The sequence below is a fragment of the Dreissena polymorpha genome, chromosome 6 (genome assembly GCF_020536995.1).
Source record: "Dreissena polymorpha isolate Duluth1 chromosome 6, UMN_Dpol_1.0, whole genome shotgun sequence".
Classification (NCBI taxonomy): Eukaryota; Metazoa; Mollusca; class Bivalvia; order Myida; family Dreissenidae; genus Dreissena; species Dreissena polymorpha.
Genome location: NC_068360.1, coordinates 28,836,490 through 28,857,506, shown reverse-complemented (window position 1 = coordinate 28,857,506; position 21,017 = coordinate 28,836,490). Strand labels below are relative to the sequence as shown.

Sequence of the window (21,017 nt, the reverse complement as noted above, 5' to 3'; positions counted from 1 at the left end):
TACGGGAAACATTTTAAAACTATATCAACTTAACATTTAAAAAACTGTTCCGAGCTAGTTTCATTAATATTGCACTAGACTTTAAACATGTGACTCAAAGACTATTCACAGGGTTCCAATACATACATAAACGGAAAACTAAAACTCAATATGGGGATTGGTTTAAAACGAAACGGAACTATTGTCCAACTCGTCCGAGATATCATTCGGAACTACATGTACTTTCTAGTTTTTATAAAGATTAGGCAAAAATGGGTCTAGCGTTTAAACAAGTTTTAAATATACCTATTAAAGAAAAAACTCTCCGCCCATGGCGGAAGTGTTTTTCAAGAAACCAGATTCATTTTTGAACTCGGGTAAGATATCATAAGAATGGTGACTTCATAAGGAAACTGGCCCGACCCTTGCGACCATATTTTTAACGAACCTGAACTACTTTGAAACTAAGCAACTGTTCAGAAAAAGTTTCAGGATGATTTTAATTATATGCGTTTTCTTGAGTATTCACCATGCGTTATCATAGACATAAAAATATAAGGAACAATGCCCCTCTCCTAAAAGCCATGTTTCCTCACGGATCAGAATCGTGTTTGATTAATGCCAAGATCACGGCCAAGATATAATCAAATAATCTTGTTAGCAAGTTTCTTCATTATATGACATGATGTTTTCGAACAGATCAAACCCATCAAAAACTCGTCTGATACAACATTATAACAACTGCTCTGACCTAGTATAAATAAAATTGGTCTTAAATTGATAATTCAAGCCTAGTTTATAGACGGGCGGATCATTGCAATAAAATGGACTCTCCATTTGCAAGCAAAATAATTAAATAAATTGAACATAAGCCACTTACTTCAGTCAGTAGACACGGATGATTGAGTTTTGCGGTAGAAATAAAAAATGAAAACTAGTTGTCGAAGTGTTTGCAATTAATAATTAAACTTATGATTCCGTTAAAAAGTATGTATCTTGAACTGAACACTTCCCAGTATACCCGTCTGGAGGTAAATACGCCTTGACAATTTCCCAAAGATGTCGTGCCCAGTTCTCCGCCCTTGTGTTTTTCCATGAAAGAATGGAAAATGTGTGCAGATTTTATACTTCATCGAGAACCTTATTACACAAGTTAGTAGGACACGGTCGAGGTTGCATTGCTATGTTATCATGCATACCCTTACATGAGCTTTTTGCGCCTGTTTATTGCATGTTCCTGGTTTGGGCATTTCAGCAAGTTTGCGGTGTAACAGACAATGCACATATATGGCAACTGACCACTTGACCAGACAGCGTTGTAAATATTGGCATGTACCGTTTAGCCTCGTTCTCCGCGAACTTATCTAAGCATGATTTTGCAATATCCACTGCCAGCCATGTCTTTAACCAGTTTGTCTTTTCTGCATCAGTGAAAACATCAGCCAGACACGACATAATGCTTTAACTCTGAGTCTATAACTCAGAGGACATTATTTGTTTGATAACGGATCACGTTGTTGCTCGAGCATCATCTATTAAAATCAAACAACATATTACTGAGTTATCGGTCCGTGTACATACCGTCTTTTCGTTTTTCGTTTTGCATTCGACAACACGAAACACGGAAATACACGCATATTAGTTCATATTCCGATTTTCTTATAACCGAAACAAATACAATAAACAAAGAACCAATCGACTTATTTATATCGTTTTTCGTTTTACTAATTACAACACGAAACGTGTATCTCTATTCCTATTTCGTTTCAATAAAAAATTTATAAAAAAATCAATATTTGAAAATTGAAACAAAGCACCTGCTCTCATTTATCGGTCTTGATTTGATAAAAAGATACACGGAAAACGGAAAACGAGGGGCGCTGCGCAGCGTTATTTGGATGATAACTCATAATTAATCTTAGTGCGCAGTTTCCTCCCTTTGAAACTATTATTTTGAATAATAAAATGTTCACAACTACATGTATTATAGAGGAACAATAGACGAGTTTTGGCACTGCTCTTTTTGGCTAGTCTAATGGAATAATGAATAGATCAACAGTATAGTTATATAACGATACCAATATACATGCCTGCTTTTGTTTCAAGTCATTGGATTTGATTTAATTTATAACATGCATTACAATAATCATTGCACAATAAAATATCTTTGTTCGGCGTAGCCTTTCTCTTAATGTAGACACTTTTCTATAATGGCATTCGAGTTTCATTTTAGGAGACACCGAGGTCTTAAACGGAACATTTCAACTAGTGCAAGTAAATTCTATAGGCGTAACGCATGATATTCGCCTTCTTTTTAAGTAACGTAACGTTTAAAGAAAAAAGATTAAGCGGCGTTATAATATCATTGGAATGTTAGCATTAACTATATCTTGGGCGCTCTTTCAGGAACATTAAATATGTTGTTTAATAAGTTATTAAATTGGCACATTTATTAATTATATTTAAGTTAATTTCATTTTCTTCAAGCGCAAAGCGGTTTCATATAAGGTGTTTGGGTATAGCTCTTGTTTTAGAGCTAAAATCACTAGACATATCACAATGCAGTTGTTAAATGCAACATGTTTTTGCTATTAATCGAACGAATTGGAAATTATGTACTAGACACCTTGCACTACCGTTCCATAAGATTAAAACATTGTATTATTTATTATCTTTCGTCCTGTTCTTTCTTTTAATAGTGGCTGTACTAGTAATGCAACTTTGACATTCTATTATGTAAGGTGACGTTAAAAGTAAAACATAGGGACATTTAGCGGGTCTAACGGGTAATAAAATAGGAATAGGGCACTCAGGGGACGGGGTATTGCAGCTTTTAAAATGTAAAGAACTCCTCCATGATAATAGTATTAAAACGATTTGTTGTTTTTTTGTGTAAAGTAAGTACTGAATTTACATAGCATAGCTGCAAAGAACAAGTGTCATAAGAGGCTAATTATAGCCCTATCTAATCGGCTGGATCGGCATGAAATATCAGTACGTTGGAAAACCTTTCGATGACAAGATTATGATAATTTCATATTGGAAAAATACAAAACCTCGAAAAACAACTGAAAATATCCACGTCTCTGTCCCTTACGGGCGTGTCGTTACCTCACAATAAAAAGCACGTAGGAAGCCATGCTGATGGAAATAAGTGATTAAGTCTTATGTAAGGGAGAAAAAACGCGCAAAATGCCACTAATGAGTTACCTCCCCAAGACAGCAGCACATCCCGCAAACGCCACTCGTTTTTCGTTTTTCGTATACCGTTTTTTTTTTCAAACCAAAAACGGTAAACGGGATCAAACAATCCGTTGCAATTTTCAAACGTTTATTTTTTTATATGAATTGAAACGAAATATGAACATGGGAACTTATATGCGTTGATTTTTGTGTTTCGTTGTTTCGAATATTAAACGAAAAAGGAAAAGACGGTATATACACGGACCGTTATCGATCATATTAATTTTAGTGTAAGCATATTGCGTTATGCGTTGAGCGTATGCCAATTAAGAAATGTCGGAAATAATTTAACCCAACCGGTTTGTAAGGAAATTGTTATTAAACAAAAAAGCAATAAACAATAAGATCTAAATAATTTTTGAATCATGGAAGACACGTCTGGTACATATTCTATCATGTGATACCAGGAAAAATGCATTCACTCATGTCAACCAGGTATTTGTGCGGAACATACTTAAACTCTCTGGATAAATGTATGATTATACAGGGTTCAACAATAAGGCTGGTCCAAACATGGTCTAGTAAAAGCGATGGTGTGCCTATTTAATCTGCATGAAGCTAGACCGACTGGTCGTCCTGAAAAAGCTATTATATATATACTTATTCATATCACAAACGGCTTAGTAAACCTGTTTTTCTGAATATTTTTTTAATAAAAACAAAATTCGAATCTATAAATAATTACCGAGTTTTTTTTTCATGATTAATCACTTTTACTAGACGTCAGAGAGAGCGAACCGAATAAATTGCTTGGTTCAAATTTGTCAAGATGACATGAATATTAATTAGCTTCTGCTGACGATTCAGTGTCGTGCATTTAAAGAGCATGTGTGTACGATTTCTTTCAGAAAGCGTTATCGTCCATGAAAACAGTCTGCGTAGCAGACGAGATAATGTTTTTTAAAATTCTGCGAGCTTAAGTTATTGGCTGATGATATGGACGAAACAATGGTAAAACCAGCAAATATGTCAGGTAAGACATGGCTGCCTAATCTCATAAGTCTGTTGATTGAACATTCTTTTGAGTGAATATACAACCTTGGTTGCACACTTTGAGAATGCAAGCGAAGGTAGAACTGGATCAACCAAAGTTGAAGACAGAGCACATCTTCTTTATGCACTTTCTCAAAGCCAAACTTATGTCAATCTAAAGTGACCTGTTCAGAAGGATAATTGTGATTTGCCAGCAGTATCAGAGGCACTTAAACAGCATGAAACAGCATGCGTAAGACTCTTGGCTCTACATCACCGCACTGGGGTAAACATATATTCCTTTATAAATACTGTCACAGAGGAACACATTTGTATGCAAACCTTTTATCTGGTTCATTTGCCGGTCATTTATGCTGGGAGAACAGTATATGGGGGAAAATTCAAAAAACTATACGATCACTATGAAGCAGTTCTGACAAGAATGTGGTGTGACATAAATCATGCTAAGAATGCAGAGTGACCAGCACTGGAGATTGATTGCGATATGTCTGAAAACGCGTCCTTTCCTGATTTACTCGAGAGTGACGACTGGCCAGGCTAAGGAGTGTGTAAAGCTTTCATGAATTTCGTGAGTGACGGCTGTACAGTCTGCGGTGGCTGGTGACGCTTTCCTGGTCTGTTCCTTTTCCGTGAGTCACGACTGCACAAAGTGCTGTTTCTGGGAAATCTTTCAGACTCCGAATTACCTGGGAGTGACAGTTGTACAGGCTGGTGTATCTGGGACGCTTTCAGTCACTTACATAATTGGGAGTGGTGGCTGTATAGGCTGTTGCACCTTGGAACGCTTTTTGTCTCGGACTTACCAACGAGTGATGGCTGTATAGGCTGCTGTATCTGGGAATGCTTTCAGTCTTGGAATTACTAGTATATGGCGTCTATATAGAGAGCTGTGTGTGGAAACGCTCTCAGTCTCTGTATTAGTTGTTGGTGACGCCTGTACAGGCTTCGTTTTTTGTGCACCTGACTAACCCATGGGATGACTGTAAAGGCTAATACTGGTGTGAACGCTTTCATTCCATAACTTTCCCATTAGTAACGGCTGTACAGGCTGACAGATAATTATTGTAACGCATGTACCAATCTGTCATTCGCTTTCTAACTCGAGAGTTAAAATTTTACTGGCAACTGTGTTTGAGAACACTTTCGGTTTCTGCATTACTCAAACGTAACTGCTTTGTATGTGAACGCTTTAAGTCCTTGTGTTACCTGAACCATTTTCTCGTGCCACGGGCCAGTTATAAGCTTATGGTCATGATGAACGACTAGCAGTGTTTATGACCTTGCTGGTTTTGTTGAATGCATCAAATCGGTTTAGCATCGCATTATTCAATACCTGTTTGTATAACGTGATCTGTATCTGGTGACATGATATCATTAACATATTCCTGAACATGATGAGTTTAAAATATCACAGACAATTTTAAAATGTTTGAATTATTCCTAAAAAAATATAAATTTATTAATCGTTTTCTGTAGCTTCTGTCTACGGTATATTAGGACAACATTTGCATATAGCAATTTTGTCTTTTATAACTACATGCTACGGTATATATTACAACGTGCGTATATACCGTACGGGTTCTAAATTCGTAAGGCGGGTTAATTCGCACTTAATTTCCTGATTATTCGCTCTTAAAGGGACTGTCAACCACGACGACGAAGAAAAGAAAAATTGTAAAATACCGTGTTTTTTTTCAAATTATTAGTTTATATTGATTAAAATATCACGACTGGTATATACCATAACTTGAAAAAAAGTTTTCATATTTTCAGTTTATTTGGTAATAAATTTTACAGGGTATGTCTACCAGGTAACTACCAGATAACTATAAATAACTCCAGTAGATTGATCATCATCGTCACGTGGTAAACCCAGGAATGCACATTGTGCATGCGAAATGAATTGTATATATCTAATATATAAAATGATTAATCTCCTTGCGTTATTTATAGTGTGTATATCGTTATGTCACATATTTTCGCGATGTACTTTCGATTTTACATAGCGAAATTGTATTACCAAATATACTGAAAATATGAGCTTTTTTCAAGTTATATAATATACAGTCGTGCTATTTTAATCAATATAAACTAATAATTGTAAAACAATACGGTATTTTATAACTTTTCTTTTTTCGTCATTCGTGGTTGACAGTCCCTTTAAATTGTACAATTTCAGTACATGGTATTAATGTTCATACATGTATAAACAGATACAACATACTCAACTGGCGATTCAAAATATGAATTTATTCATATTATTCTGTGTTAAAATTTGGTTTACTTTACCTTCCAAATACACCAGCGAAGTTTAAGATAAACAAGACGATCAGTAGGTACAAGCTACAACACAATATTATCCACCAAAGCAGCATCAGCGGGCGGGGGTAGATTTGAGGCACGAGAGTGAGTATTCTTTCTTTACAATGGAATCACATGGTCTGGGCATCTATTTGTTCAACCATCTCAATTTACCATCAGAACCTTTAGCATGAATTTAAATATGTATATTGAACAACAGTTGGCTACATCAATTATACCATATATTTTTGCATTCGATAAAATGCATACGCAAAAATGAAACACACGATTGAATTACAACATACATGTAATTGCAACCTGTTTGACTTTCTGTAAGAAAGAAACATGTCAGTGTAAATTATAAAACTTGTAATTTGAAGGTATGTATTAAATATACAAAACATGCAAAAAGAGAAATTGTCTCCTTGCTAGTACTTTTACAATGCGTAGAAATTGTTTGACAGCCAAAAGTTTGTTTGAGTCGTGTTCGGAGAAAACTGGGCATACTGCATGTGCGTAAAGTGTCGCCCCTGATTAGCCTGCACAGGCTAATCTGGGATTTCATTTACGCACGTGCATTAAGCCCAGTTTTCTCATAACAAGGTTCGTTTATTGTTTATCTGTCAATCTTATTTGAAACATTAATATATTTTTCTATTCAATTTGAGCTTGTTTTTGGTGTTCAATGTTAATATTTGCTCAAATGCTTTACGTGATTTTTTCACGAATTAAAAGTAAAACAATAATTGCAACATGACATAAATTGTTCTAGAATAACTTGAATATTTGACTTCAGTCTGAGATGGTGATGTTTTTTTTAATTTCTCAAAGATGTGATCCATAATCGTATAAATGAATGATTGTTTTCTATTGTAATTGAAAACCAACAAATAACCCAAACAATGAGAACATGTAAACAATTTAACTCCAGTTAAAGCTGTTATCTTGAAGTTTAAGATCCTCATACCCAATAATGTGATAGTTTTGCTTACGTTGTTTAAGTACTTATCCATACTTCATGTAATTAGATACGTCACAACATGATTTGATCGTACATTAGCATAATTCTTGGGTCTTAACCCATAACACTAGAGTCGGTGTCGATAATATTTAAGACTATAATTCAGACTTTGATTGTGCCGAATTTAAGTGTCTGATTAATTTGAATTAGTTTATATCTTCGAATGTAGAACGAAAATAAAGTATCTGTCAAATACTTGCGTGAATTTTATTTCAATAAATACTATCGCAATATGAAATATCCTTTAACGAAAACACCGACAAGTCATGATTACAACATACAAACGATGAAATACATCTAAAATAAATCACTAACACATGATTACTAGATACTCACGATGAAATATATTTAAGAGAAAATATTGGTAATACATGATGATAACATACACATGCTACCATTATTCAAACGAAAACATCGGACATACACGATTACTACATACACACGATAAACTACTTGTAAGAAAAGAAACAACTTACTAAGTTAGCTATACATAGCGTACACTGATTCACATTATTCTCTGTTAAAACGTGGTTTACGTGGCCTCCGAAACACACCAGAGACGTTCTAGATAAACGCAAATGCCTGTGTTGACATTCTCCACGGAAACTCCTGGACTGCCTCGGCTTAAATAATCCTCTAGCTACGCACTGGCTGTCATAATAATCGTTTATTATAATCGCCTTTCTATATTTGTGGACTTATTTGTTTTCTATTAAACCTGCAAAATATTTTTATAAATAATTAAACTATAAAATATAGTTGATATTTGTTTGATTTGGTGGAAAATCGATTTTAATTCACGAGTGAATATAAACAATAATATTTTCACGAGTGGCGCAGCCATTATCCATTGATTATGCGTCATTTTATATAAACCGGAAATTTGTTTTCCAAAGATATTTACTTTTATCTTACGGTGCGTAAACTTAAACTGAGGTCGTTTACTCGTCGTCGCGTCTCCACTAATACTTTATATTATTTAAACTGATATGTGTCTCTATTCTATTTTAAGAAAATACAGACAGAACACTTAAAATATTGATATTTTACCAAATATTTTACGCTTTAAAGAGGCTTTTAAAAATCGTGAATACTGCTGGCTACAACACTAGCAGCGTTATGTTGATTAAACGAATACTTGTAACGTTAAGTTTTAACAAGTAAATAAAGTAAGAGGAATTAAAAACATTCCATATAATATAAAGTCCTAGACACGCCAATAATTCATTCTTTGAATCTGGGATACCACTGAGACGAACTCACGCTCTTGCTGTTGTCGCACTGTGTTTTGTAGGTGAGCTTAAAACATCTGTTTTATTTATTCGACATATTACATGCTTTCATTTGATTTATGTAAATCAGATATATGTTTATTATATATATGTGTTATATTTGCATATAATCTATACTTGAGGTTACGATTACAAGATAGAAAATCTTCCGTTATGTAAATTTCAATTTCCTAAGCAAAACTTCTGGTCTAATTGTGACTGTACTTTTCTCTAGCTTAGGGTATAAAATAACGAAATTCAAAACTTGTTTCTATCATACCATTTGCTTATGTGTCTGTGTGTGTTAAATCTGTGTTTGTGTATGCATAATATTGTGCATGGATTGTTTTTACCTTTATCATATTACTACCTGTAACCTAGACAAGCCGAGCGCCTAGTCCTCATGTATTAAACGAGTTTCGTTTATTTTGTTCGAAATAATATGAAATGAAATATAGTGCAGTGGTGTAAATAAGGTTTTATGTAACTCGGACAGTCGGTATCCAGATAGATTAATTCGTGGAATTTAATTTATACCATTTCAACGCGGAAATATGGTCTTCACAAGTGCGAGTAGAAGCTTTAATGTGTAGAAGTACCAAAATCTTATAGAACATTAATTTATTTCAGAAAGTGAATATGTCATATGAGCAATAGTAAGTATGAATTATATCACGTGTATATATAAACTAATAGGGAATATTGGTATTTACGTAACTTAACGATATTAACGTTATAAATCGCTTTTAATGTCAGAAACAAGTGAACAATATTTTATGTTACTTTTTTAATAAAACGATCGATAAATGCCACCGGTTTGATATTCTACACTTTTAATTATAATGATTGATAAATGTCCCATAAGCAATGTTTAATAGTATTAATAGCACTTGTATACGTAATATCATGGGGGATTGCGGTAACAAAAAAATTGTGACACCACGCATAATGGCATAATAAGTAAATGTTGGAAAACGAACATGATAGTCAGAAAATATACGATACGTAGTAACGGTATTATCAAAGGAAACAAAACAAAAGTTAGTTATAATGTCGTGTTAACGCTGTATTTACTCGTGTGATCGAGTTACTAAGTCGCGGCAATTAAATACATAAAAATACGGACATATCTTGTATGTCCTACCGTAGCCTTGTTATCATTCAGACACATTTAATGATTTAACTTTTAGTAATAAGAACGTTAACTTAAGTCAAACATTGTATAAGATAACTGTTTAAAATTAGAATTGTCATTTCAGACAAACGATTGCTTAGGAAGATCTTGAACATTATGGAAGTGATAACATAAACCAGACAGTTCATGAACAATAATCACGAGAAGATATATGTGGCCTTCAAAGTAAGTCTGCTGCTTGGTTACCTTGTGTATTTTGGTTTCGCTGTTTTCCACAAATTAGAAGACGAGGAATATATTCGTCTCGTGGCTAGTTTCCATTTTTGGAATACTTCTAATTGTATGAAATGTCTTCAAGAGAACGCGTTGCTATAGATCCTGGGAAATGTTTGTGGAGAAACTGCTGGACGGGTATTCAAAAGGGAAAAGAAGTCTTATAGTCCGATGGTACGGACATGTTTTCTTCCTTGTCAATTTTGCGATTAAATCTTAGTATTAACATTCATTCACTAAAATACACGTTTATCTTTGAAAGATATAACACATTCTCCCTTTTATATGACGAGTTATTATGTTATTTTCTTCAGAATTAGTAATCGCCATTATTACCTGGATTAAATAAAACATACTGTTAGTGTATATTGTACTCTTAACCCTAAATTTAAAGTGCACCCTTCGATATTCTGAATTTATGTAGTATGAGAAATACGACATATGTTGGTGTTGTTGTTTTTTTGTTATTGCTCAAGGTTCCTATACGTTTCTATGACGTTGTTTTTTGTGGTTTACGTCATCGTTTTTGTTGCGCTTCGAAAACCAAAAAATCTTAGATCGTTAATGGGTCTCGTCGGATTTCCGTTTATGTTGTGGCTGACATCGAATAATAGACGTAAGGTACGTACAATCTTTGACATGCTTATAATCGCCTGAAGCAGTAGGAAAAACCTAAACATAATCAATGGTCATCGTTATAGATGTGCTTTGACAGATGTAGGGAGATCCGACTTCCAGCATAGTATAATTGATGATTACATAAAACATAGAAGGATGTTATTTAACTTCTTTAAATAGGAAAACACACACACAAACATCGTTTTGAGAAAAATATATACTGAAATATATCAATTTAACATTTAAAATAAAATGTAAATTCACTCAAAAACCATAGGCACCAATAACTATTCGCTAAATCATTTCAGTGAAAAACAGAGATATCAATACTTTACACGATATACGAGTAGAAGCATTCAATACGTTTTTCCTTAACATCACCTTTACAATAGCAAAAATACACTTGTGAACAAAAACAGTATCAAATAAAAAAAGTTATTTTTATAGCAAGTTGAATGCAGATATATTTAACATTTCACTTTTATATTATATGTCTAGACAATAAATTACCCCCTGAAGTATCTTAAATCTTTGGGACTTTATTTTCCCTAGAACACTAAAACATTTGGGTGATACCATTGTCCGTCAAATTCCTTAAGTTATAAATTAACGTACATCTGTACATGTGATTTTTCAATTTTGTCTTATTACAAATTTATTAACGCACGTATTATACCATTGAATATGTGTTCAAATAAAAGTGATTTAAACAAGTTGATTCCATTATTCCAACCATAGAAAACTATTTGAGAGATACAAACCAAACAAGCTGAAATACTTTCTGAAGAAAGTTTGATGATTAAATAGTTAATAGCTTTTGAAGAATTGCATCAATTTGTTCTAAAAGCAGTTACCTGACATATGATATATCTTATCGTAACTTTAAATATGTAAATCTAATGTACTTTTTTTATTTTTTTGTAAATATTTTACGTAACAGCGATATGGCTTTAAACCTGTGGGGAAAATGAATCGTGCACAATACTCAAACTGTTCTTTTTATGTATACCAAGCTTCAACACTTTTTTTGAGATATCGTAAAAACAATTTATGCTGAAGACAGACAGATGGAGAGTTAAACTTATAGTCCGTGAAAACTGAAGAGTGCTAATAACGATTATAAAAAATGTTGTTTACAGTTTATTAGTTTATTAACGTCTCTTCAATACAAAAGTTTTACAGCTATAAAAATATACGAGTCATTCATCATTATATTACAAGTGTATTGCCTATCAGTTACATATATATATATATATATATATATATATATATATATATATATATATATATATATATATATATATATATATATATATATATATATATATATATATATATATATATATGTATGCATACATATATATACATATATATAAACGCACATACATTTACACACACACACACACATATATACATACATAGGAAATTTTTAATGGAACTCATCATCAGGCAGATTTACATATGAGCACCACTAAAATCTGACAAAACATAAGTCGTGCTAAAATTTAAGAAAAGGCTAACAGATTTACATGCGAGCATTACTAAAAATCTGATAAAAAATGAGTCTTGCTAAAAGTTAAGATAATGCTTTCATATTTACATGTGAGCATCAATAAAAACTGATAAAACATTAGTATTGCTAAAAGTTAAGATACGGCTTAAAATGCTATTCATACAAAAGATTTGTATTTAAGATCATATGGCAGGTCTTGGCGCTGACTTTAACTATGTCTTCATTTGATAGTACAAACACTAGTCTATCATTATCACATAGTGAGTTAAAAAAATGAGTTTTACATTAAAATTGCCAATTCTTACAAGTTCTGCTACTTTTAACCAAACAGAACAAAAATACATTCGTATTTATTCTATCTACATGTATGAACTAGCCTTACAACATATTGATTTTGTGAAGATTCAAACAAAGAAATTATTTTATAACTCGTCATATAAACAATTTAGGACGTGTGCTGTACACGAGGGTATTCAGCCCTAAAGGCTTGGAAAAAAACACATATTAAACCTTACCTTGCAGCAAAATATTATTACAAATCAATGATTTACATATTGCTTATTACTATATACATGCAAATCTTTGATTGTTGTATTTTTCAGTGAAATAAGTGAGTCGTTTGAAAACGCTATTTATTGTTTAAATCTGTACTGCGAAGACAAAACTGATGAATCGTTTCAAAGATTTCGTCATTTCAACCGTACTCTTCTACAGTTTTAAGATGCTGGTCTATCTATATAAGTTTATTAAAATAAATTATGACCCAATAATCTTTGTTTAATACGTCAAAAGCTAGTTCAAAGTGAACATGGCATCAAAATTCGGCCGCGATGTTCGGCATTATCAACTTTTTGATGCAGCGACTGTATGCATCTCTGCTGCCGTTAACATGTTTTGTTATTTCCGTGTGTTGTTCTTCACTGTTAATTGTTAAAATTATATTTCGGACATAAAACATTTGTAAGTGAACGGCAACGTAAAAACAAATTGTGCATGGTACAGAATGTGAACACTGTTTCATGTTAACTGGCACACGGTGTACTGGGCCATGACTGTACAGTTCCTGATTGCCCTGATCATCTATAAGACTACGTGGGGCGCGGCGTTCATCCAATGGTGGGCCTCCAGACTCACTGACCTCATCGACAATGCGCGGGCCGGAAGCGTGTTCATGTTTGGGAAGACTTACACAGATCACCGTTTTGTGATGGCAGTTAGTATTGCTTTAGCTTTGAAAATTTAACACGTTTCCACAACAGAATTACCACTTGTAAACATTTATTGCGTATCATTTATATCACGAACTGTTCTGATAAGTTGTTTTCCTGCAAAAATCAATGCATATTCTTTATTGATTTGGCATGATTTGTCCAAAGGGGACTGCATGCCTCTGGTTTCAAGTTTAGCGTTCGCTACATCAACGTCATTTTATCTCAAAAGAAGCGATTATAAAAATGAATTCTTTTTTATACGGAAACTTTTGCAAAGTGAAACATTGAACTTTCACTATTTGCAACTATACAAAACCCACTCATGCCCACGATTTCACACGCTAATTATTAGTATTCCCTATCACAATAGTGTGTACTTAATACGGTTTGTTTCCATGTGTTGACTTCAGAATGTGCCACAAATGCTGATCCTGATAAGTAAGTATATCAGTGCTGACCTACTTAGGGGTCATCAGATTCGTTGTAGAGACCTTGGGCCGTGCTTTGGCGTTCTGTCTGGGGACGAGCCCCGTCGAAGGTATCAACGCGATCGGAAATATCTTCCTGCATGTGGTAATTAATATTTTTTGTGGAGTACATTAATTCGTTAATGCAAATGCTCACTCACATACGATGTATGCTTCGCACTTGACTGTCGGGTATTTGGCTAACTATTACAATATTTATTTTTTCACCTGTCATTCCATTAGTTCAGGTTTATACGAACATATCTAGTAGAACGAGCAGCAGCCAATGTTAATGTTAATGTAGCAACTTGAATGTGTTCAAAGAATCATGTTTGATGTCAGTAGCGATTTATCTGGATTTCGATGAAGTTTCTCGTCATGCAAGCACCAAAATCGATTTGCTTTTAAAAACTCCATCATTTCACAACTTCAAAAAAGTCCTCCAGTTTCCGATGTTACAATATTAATTATTAAGCGCGAAATATAACACATTAACAGTCAATTTTCCTGATTGATTTCCTGTTCATGCGAACTCGTGTTGAATCTTCATTTTAATTTACCAAATTAATGCATTTAGTAAGCAGAACGTAATCAACGTATAACATGTAGTCTCAAATGTATAACTTATTCTACAAGTTCGAAAAGAGCACGAAAACACTTTTGTCTGCTGGTAAGAAACGTTTTCTGTCTATTCGTACCCTCTCGTTATTATTTGCCGAATAAATAAATTAATGTAGTATATCAATTTATTTTAAAATGTTTCAATGTATAAAACATATAGAATATTAACTTGACACTGGACATGTGATCAGGGTATGCCTTTGCTGATTAGTATTAAGATTGTAAACATTAAATAATCAAAGCGCCTACGGCGCTGAAGGCCTGGGGCTAGATTTAGTGTGCTTGGGAAGAAGTTTAGTTCTTAAAAAAAAGATAGTTCGACTTTGTATATAGATGTCAATATCTTTATACATAGTCAAACTATCTTTTTTTAAGAAGACGTTTTGTCGGAAGTTTTTTATTGACTTAGTATGTGTATGCATTATTATAAACAGGTTTATAAAAATCAAGGCTGCAGCTGCATTTTTCAAAAAGTCACAATGGATAGTCGATCATTAAGTCATGGCCATCCTACATAGACGGTGAAGATATGTGGCTGGGAACGAGATTATGACTCATCTGGGTCTGTCAATTTTTGTGTGTCATAAATGCTGAATGCCCGTTTTGGATGAAATGACGTCCTTATTCAACCAGTATCGGTACATTTTATGCTGATCAGTTTGTGTTGATGATATCTCCATTGATCGCGTATCTGGATGAACATAATTAATTTCAAAGTACGGAATTAATTGTACTAATATTAATCCGTAAATACTCATGGATGCCATGGAAACAAAAAATGTTCTTTTTTCATATTTATTACTATTTTAAAGAATTTAAGCCAAAAAAAGCACAGAAAATCAACAAAATATGTTCTGGACAGATATGGAACATCATTAACATGTTTATTTTATACATAAATATATGCACATTTTCTGGAAAAAGGTGTGTATTCAGAAATTGAACATTTTGTACAGCTATGAACTTAAAACTAAAACGAATAACTCATCATGATACAATTTGTGTTGTGTGTCTGTACTGCCAGACATTATTTTGTTTATTTAGCAATTCAATTTTGTTCCATGATTGATAAAATTAAGTAGACAAAATACATTAAGTTAACAGTTGCTATGAAAACAGTAATTTGTGGATTGCATATACATGCTGTTTGTGATCAACAATGTATTTGAAGTTTATCTATTATTAATCTTCGCATAAGTGTCAAACCAAATTCACTTGTGCATTTCATACGTAGAGATTCAAAAACATGATTTTCAACTAAAACAAAATTAAAGCAATAAGCACTACATAATTAATGGCACACCTAACTAATTAACTCACTATAGATTGAACTTAAAACACCAAAATATTCATTTACATGTAAAAACAAATCAAATACAAACATAACATGAACACATACGTTAACATCACATATCTTGATATTTAAATGAACTACAACAGTATTAGTGATATTATTTTAAGACCACAATATTAGCAGGCATACAATACAATGTATTTCTTAAGGTGTAAAGAATATTTTATAGTTAGATCACTATGAATGAGTTGTTTATCATTAATCAAATAAATGTGTCCACACGACACGGATGCCCCCAACTGTAACTTTGTCACTACATAAAAGCATAAGTGTGTAAATGTTTTTGAGATATACATCGCCTTTATTTTATTTAACTATTAGTTTGCTACATAACAGGTGTTCAATATTTAAATTTTGTTTGTTACATATGTCATCTGCTGCAGTTTGTAGATGTGTTTTTTTCTGCCAATCCTTTGCATGCATGTTCGAACTTGGCCTAGAGACCATCTAGATAAAACCTGTGAACAAGTTTGGTGAAGATCAGATGAAAACTACTTAAATTAGAGAGCGGACACCAAGCTGAATGTTTAAAACGCACTAAGTGACCCAGTGAACTAGTTTTTTGCCCGGCATGCCCCATGTTCACACTTGGCGTAGACATTATGTAGATACAACTTCTGACAAAGTTTGGGAAAGATCGGATGAAAACTACTTGAATTAGAGAGCGGACACCATGCTGGATATTTGAAACGCACTAAGTGACCCTATGACATAGTTTTTGGCCCGGCATAACCCATGTTCGTCTTGACCTAGACATTATCCGGATGCAACTTCTGACCAAGTTTGGAGATCGGATTAGAACTACTTGAATTAGAGAGTGAACACGAAAAGTGTTACGGAGGACAGACAGACGGGCAGTGAGAAAACTATATGCCGCCCGTTGGGGGCATACAATATATTTTCATGTATCTGACATGGTGTGCAGAACCAACAAAAATGTAAAAAAAATATTCCCTTCTCATACTAAATATATTACCTACGGATGACAGACTGATTGGAAAAACAACACAAGATACACATTGTTGATATTTTGTACTCAAATTCATGCACATCAATAAAAAAAGTATTGTATTAATTCTTTGAAGAAAAATCACCTGTTAAGTCTGGATTAAAAAATCTTATCTGTTAAAAAATGTCAATCACAACACAACATGAACACAATATATTGTCCATATTATCATCCACACACAGTCCAAACTGTCAGTAAACTTGGTAAGCTCAGGTTGCATCAGGATTTGCCAAATTCACTTGTAAAGATCTGCAATAATTAAAATGAAAATGACTGATTAGAAACCTTAAAAAACACATATAAATTACATATCAACAGTAGATACCATAGGCTTGTCAACAATTTATAGAAATTGAATACCATGTCATGTTTTAGTTTTGCCTTAATGCTTGTTTAACTTACTCTATGTAAAAATAACACAAGAAATATTATTAAAATTGTATAATCAAGACGAAAAAAAGGTTATTGCTTGGTACATTATACAATCTGAACCCTCAAGATATGCATAGTGAATAGTATATTGTCAATGTTTAATATTAAAAAATAGTATCCATACTTAACACCATAAAGGTAAACCATCTGTGTTGGGAGAATAAAGCGCACCCCAGTTAACATTTTCACGGATTTCTTTTTAAATATTTCACTATTTTTAATGGGATAAAGTCGAGAGCCGGCTGATTCGTGAGAGTTTTCTATAGGTATCATGATTTTTTTTAAACAAATCCGTATGTTTTCAGTAATGTGCAATGACGCGTTTGAACGGTTAGAAAAATGTCGGATCAGTGTTGGGACTTCATATTACAAACGCGCGATTGCACTTTACTGAAAATTACGTATTTGTTAAAAAAAATTCATAATATCTATAGAACACTCTCACGAATGAGCGAGCTCTCGACTTTATCCCATTACAAATGGTGAAATAATTTAAAGAGACATCCTTAAAAATGTTATCTGGGTCGCGCCTTATTATCCCAACACAGATCTTAAAGTTACATGGTGTACATGAAGGTGCAGTGTAAACAATGCAAGGTGTAAATCATATCAAACCTGCTATTTAGCAGCACATCATTTAGTGTTCGCACTCCACTTTTGCCCAATATGTTGTTCATGAAGTGGATTTGGCACATCCATCTTTTAGCCCTATATCCTGATAGTTCATCATTGAAACTACCAGGTAGTAGGTTCTGCCCCTGAATAAATAAAATATAGCAAAATACTTATGTATGATTGTGTTATAGTTAAAAATAATAAATGACAATGAAAACAAAGGTCTGCTGAAGTATTGAATCTCAATACAATCTTAACGATATTCCGATAGTCCAGAAACATATTTACTGTAAACATTTAATCAGTTTTCTTAAGCTGCAACCTCTTGGTTATGTCTGACAATTCATTGAAAATATAAAGTTTCAAAAGCATTACCACATATTTGTGAAGTTGGTCGTACTTTATGAGAAAGATATTTATTCTTTCTACTTTCTTTTTTTGTTGTTATGAATCTTAGATCATCATTGCTTTCATGTTAAACTTGATCATGAACACAACCATTAATATTGACATCCAAAACTATAAATTTTGACAAAAATAGAAACATTTAAATATGTACCAATAAAAATAATCAAATATACATTGTAATTAAACACATTCCTGACATATGCATTAATGCTATCATTTTGCATGGAATTGTCATCGCTAACCTGTCATTGTGAGATTGCACAAAGATTTGCAACATAAATTTGATGTTAGTTTTTAATACAACCTTGCTCAGTTCACAGTCTGTTAAATGTAATACAATAATTTTAAGTACATAAAATGAAAGTAGAATACGTCTAAGGGAATACATGCCCGTAAATTGTTCAACGAAATGTTAATATTGTCATTATAGAAAAGTTCAACAACAAATGATAAATTTAGAAGTGTTTAAGATTTTGACAACTACCTAGGCAAACAGACACATAAACAGCGTCTAAAATCGTCGTTATGACCGCCAAAACGGCTCATACAAACATCATGATTGGTGTAATAGATTCATTAAACATGTAATTCCATCCTTTAAGACCAACTTTGTTTTTTTTTAATAAGAAAAACAAAAGAAAAACTTGTTTTAATTTACCTTTGACAAAAACCAGGAAGTTTATCCGAAAATTGTCACTGTCGACTGTGCCCTACTGTATTCATTGTTATTAACGCTGAGGTTAATTTAAACCATGTAAAAATCAAGAGAACATACGGAAAATTAAAGTTCCACTGACTTATTTTTATTGGTTTAGATTATAGTTCAAAGTTAATGGCAAACAAGTTGTTATTGTTTTGACAAAGTCCGCGAAACGGTAGTTAAAGACCGTCAAGTGAGCAACTTATTCTCGCATGAATATGTAAACAATAAAAACTATGTCGTAGCCAATGCTTAACAATTTTGATTCAATAATATTTTTTTACATGTATTAAAGTTCAAAGTAAAACTATTGTTAATGGCAAACATGTTGCTCTTGTTTTGACAAACTCCGCGAAACGGTAGTTAGAGACCGTCAAGTGAGCAACTTATTCTCTCATGAATATGTAAACAATAAAAACTATGTCGTAGCCAATTCTTAACAATTTTGATTCAATAATATTTTTTTTAACACTTTGTATGACACTGTCATGTTATATAGTGATGTTCTGTATTTACAAGCCGGGTTATTGAGATCTGCAAAGAACTACTTTTATTGCGCACGCACTTATAAGTGGTAAATCGGAGTTATACAAATTTGGTTTTGGCAGCCAGCCAAGTCAGCTCGTCTCAGAAATCGGTATCAGTACTATGGCCTAGGAGCTTCGCCCCAGGCCAAAAACTTGTGGTTGTCAATCCGTTTGCTGCGTAGCAATTATCCTGGCATGTTTTACATCCGCTCAGCTGACATAGCGGCCATACTTATCCAAACAACAAAATGGCGGACGTAAAATGACACTACAACTCGCGAGATGTAAAATGCGGTAATGAAGATCTACATTTTCCGTCGTATGCTGGCGGCATGGTAATAATGGATTAAGCTTCACTTGTAATATTTGAGGAATCAGGGATAGTTGTGTGAAGGTATGTGACATATATATCAACTATTAGCGACCCAGGCTGCTGAGGGGTAGGAATCTAGCTTCAATGCTCTCAGAACGTTTGAAGAGGATAGCCAGTCTCTATGTGCCCAAAGTCCCTAATGTATGTAAATAATATAATTTAATTACCTATTTTCGCGATGTTAACTCGACGAAGTCGGGACTATTCATAGGAGAAACGCGCGATTTTATACTTTGTGCTCATGCGGCGTTACTCGGACATTTTCATAGTGATACAGTTGAGATCTACGTAATAGTGGTTTGACTTAATTATATAGCATAATAATGAGGTTCTGGTCTTTTTCAACGTAATAAACATTTATTAAACAAAAGGATATAAAAACAACACACAACGTTACATTTCTAGGCATATTTTCAACAATGAATAAAACCTCGGCAATGTTTAACGGTATTAATCAATGGACGCTTTTAATATATTAACTAAAAGGAACAATATACCCAAAGGAAAATGAACGTAAGTAAAGAACGGTGGTAGGTTAAAAATCACCACAAAACCATCGGAAAGCATAAAATAAAGTAAAATACAATGCCACTATTGGCTGACTTTAGTCAACTACTAACCTATTAACCACGAACATAGCCCTCAGCTCAAAGATCAGACTGATGCGCGCCTTGGTCATGTTCATATTTTTGTATGCCTATGAGTCACGGACACTAACAGCTGACTTGGAGAGAAGGATACAGGCCATGGAAATGAGATGCTTTTGACGACTCCTCGGCATCTCCTACAAGGACCGCATCACAAATGAAGAAGTCCGAAAGAGAATCAGGCAAGCCATCGGGCCCCATGAAGAACTACTGACCATTATGAAAAGACGCAAACTAAAGTGGTATGGGCACGTCTTACGATCGTCAGGGCTTGCCAAGACTGTGTTTCAAGGCACAGTAAAAGGA

The 21,017-nt window shown here is 33.5% G+C and overlaps 1 protein-coding gene and 1 long non-coding RNA gene across 2 annotated transcripts in view; one reads left to right on the top strand and one right to left on the bottom strand.

The window, feature by feature from the left end:
• LOC127833936 (uncharacterized) overlaps positions 1–8,200 on the bottom strand; it is an 18,595-nt gene extending 10,395 nt beyond the window's left edge. Inside the window, exon 1 of the mRNA XM_052359457.1 lies at positions 8,014–8,200. The gene's annotated coding sequence lies outside the window, so the exon portion shown is untranslated. The remainder of the gene's footprint in view (positions 1–8,013) is intronic.
• Positions 1–21,017, top strand: part of LOC127833954 (uncharacterized) — a 387,168-nt gene that overhangs the window by 219,061 nt on the left and 147,090 nt on the right. The window lies entirely within an intron of this gene.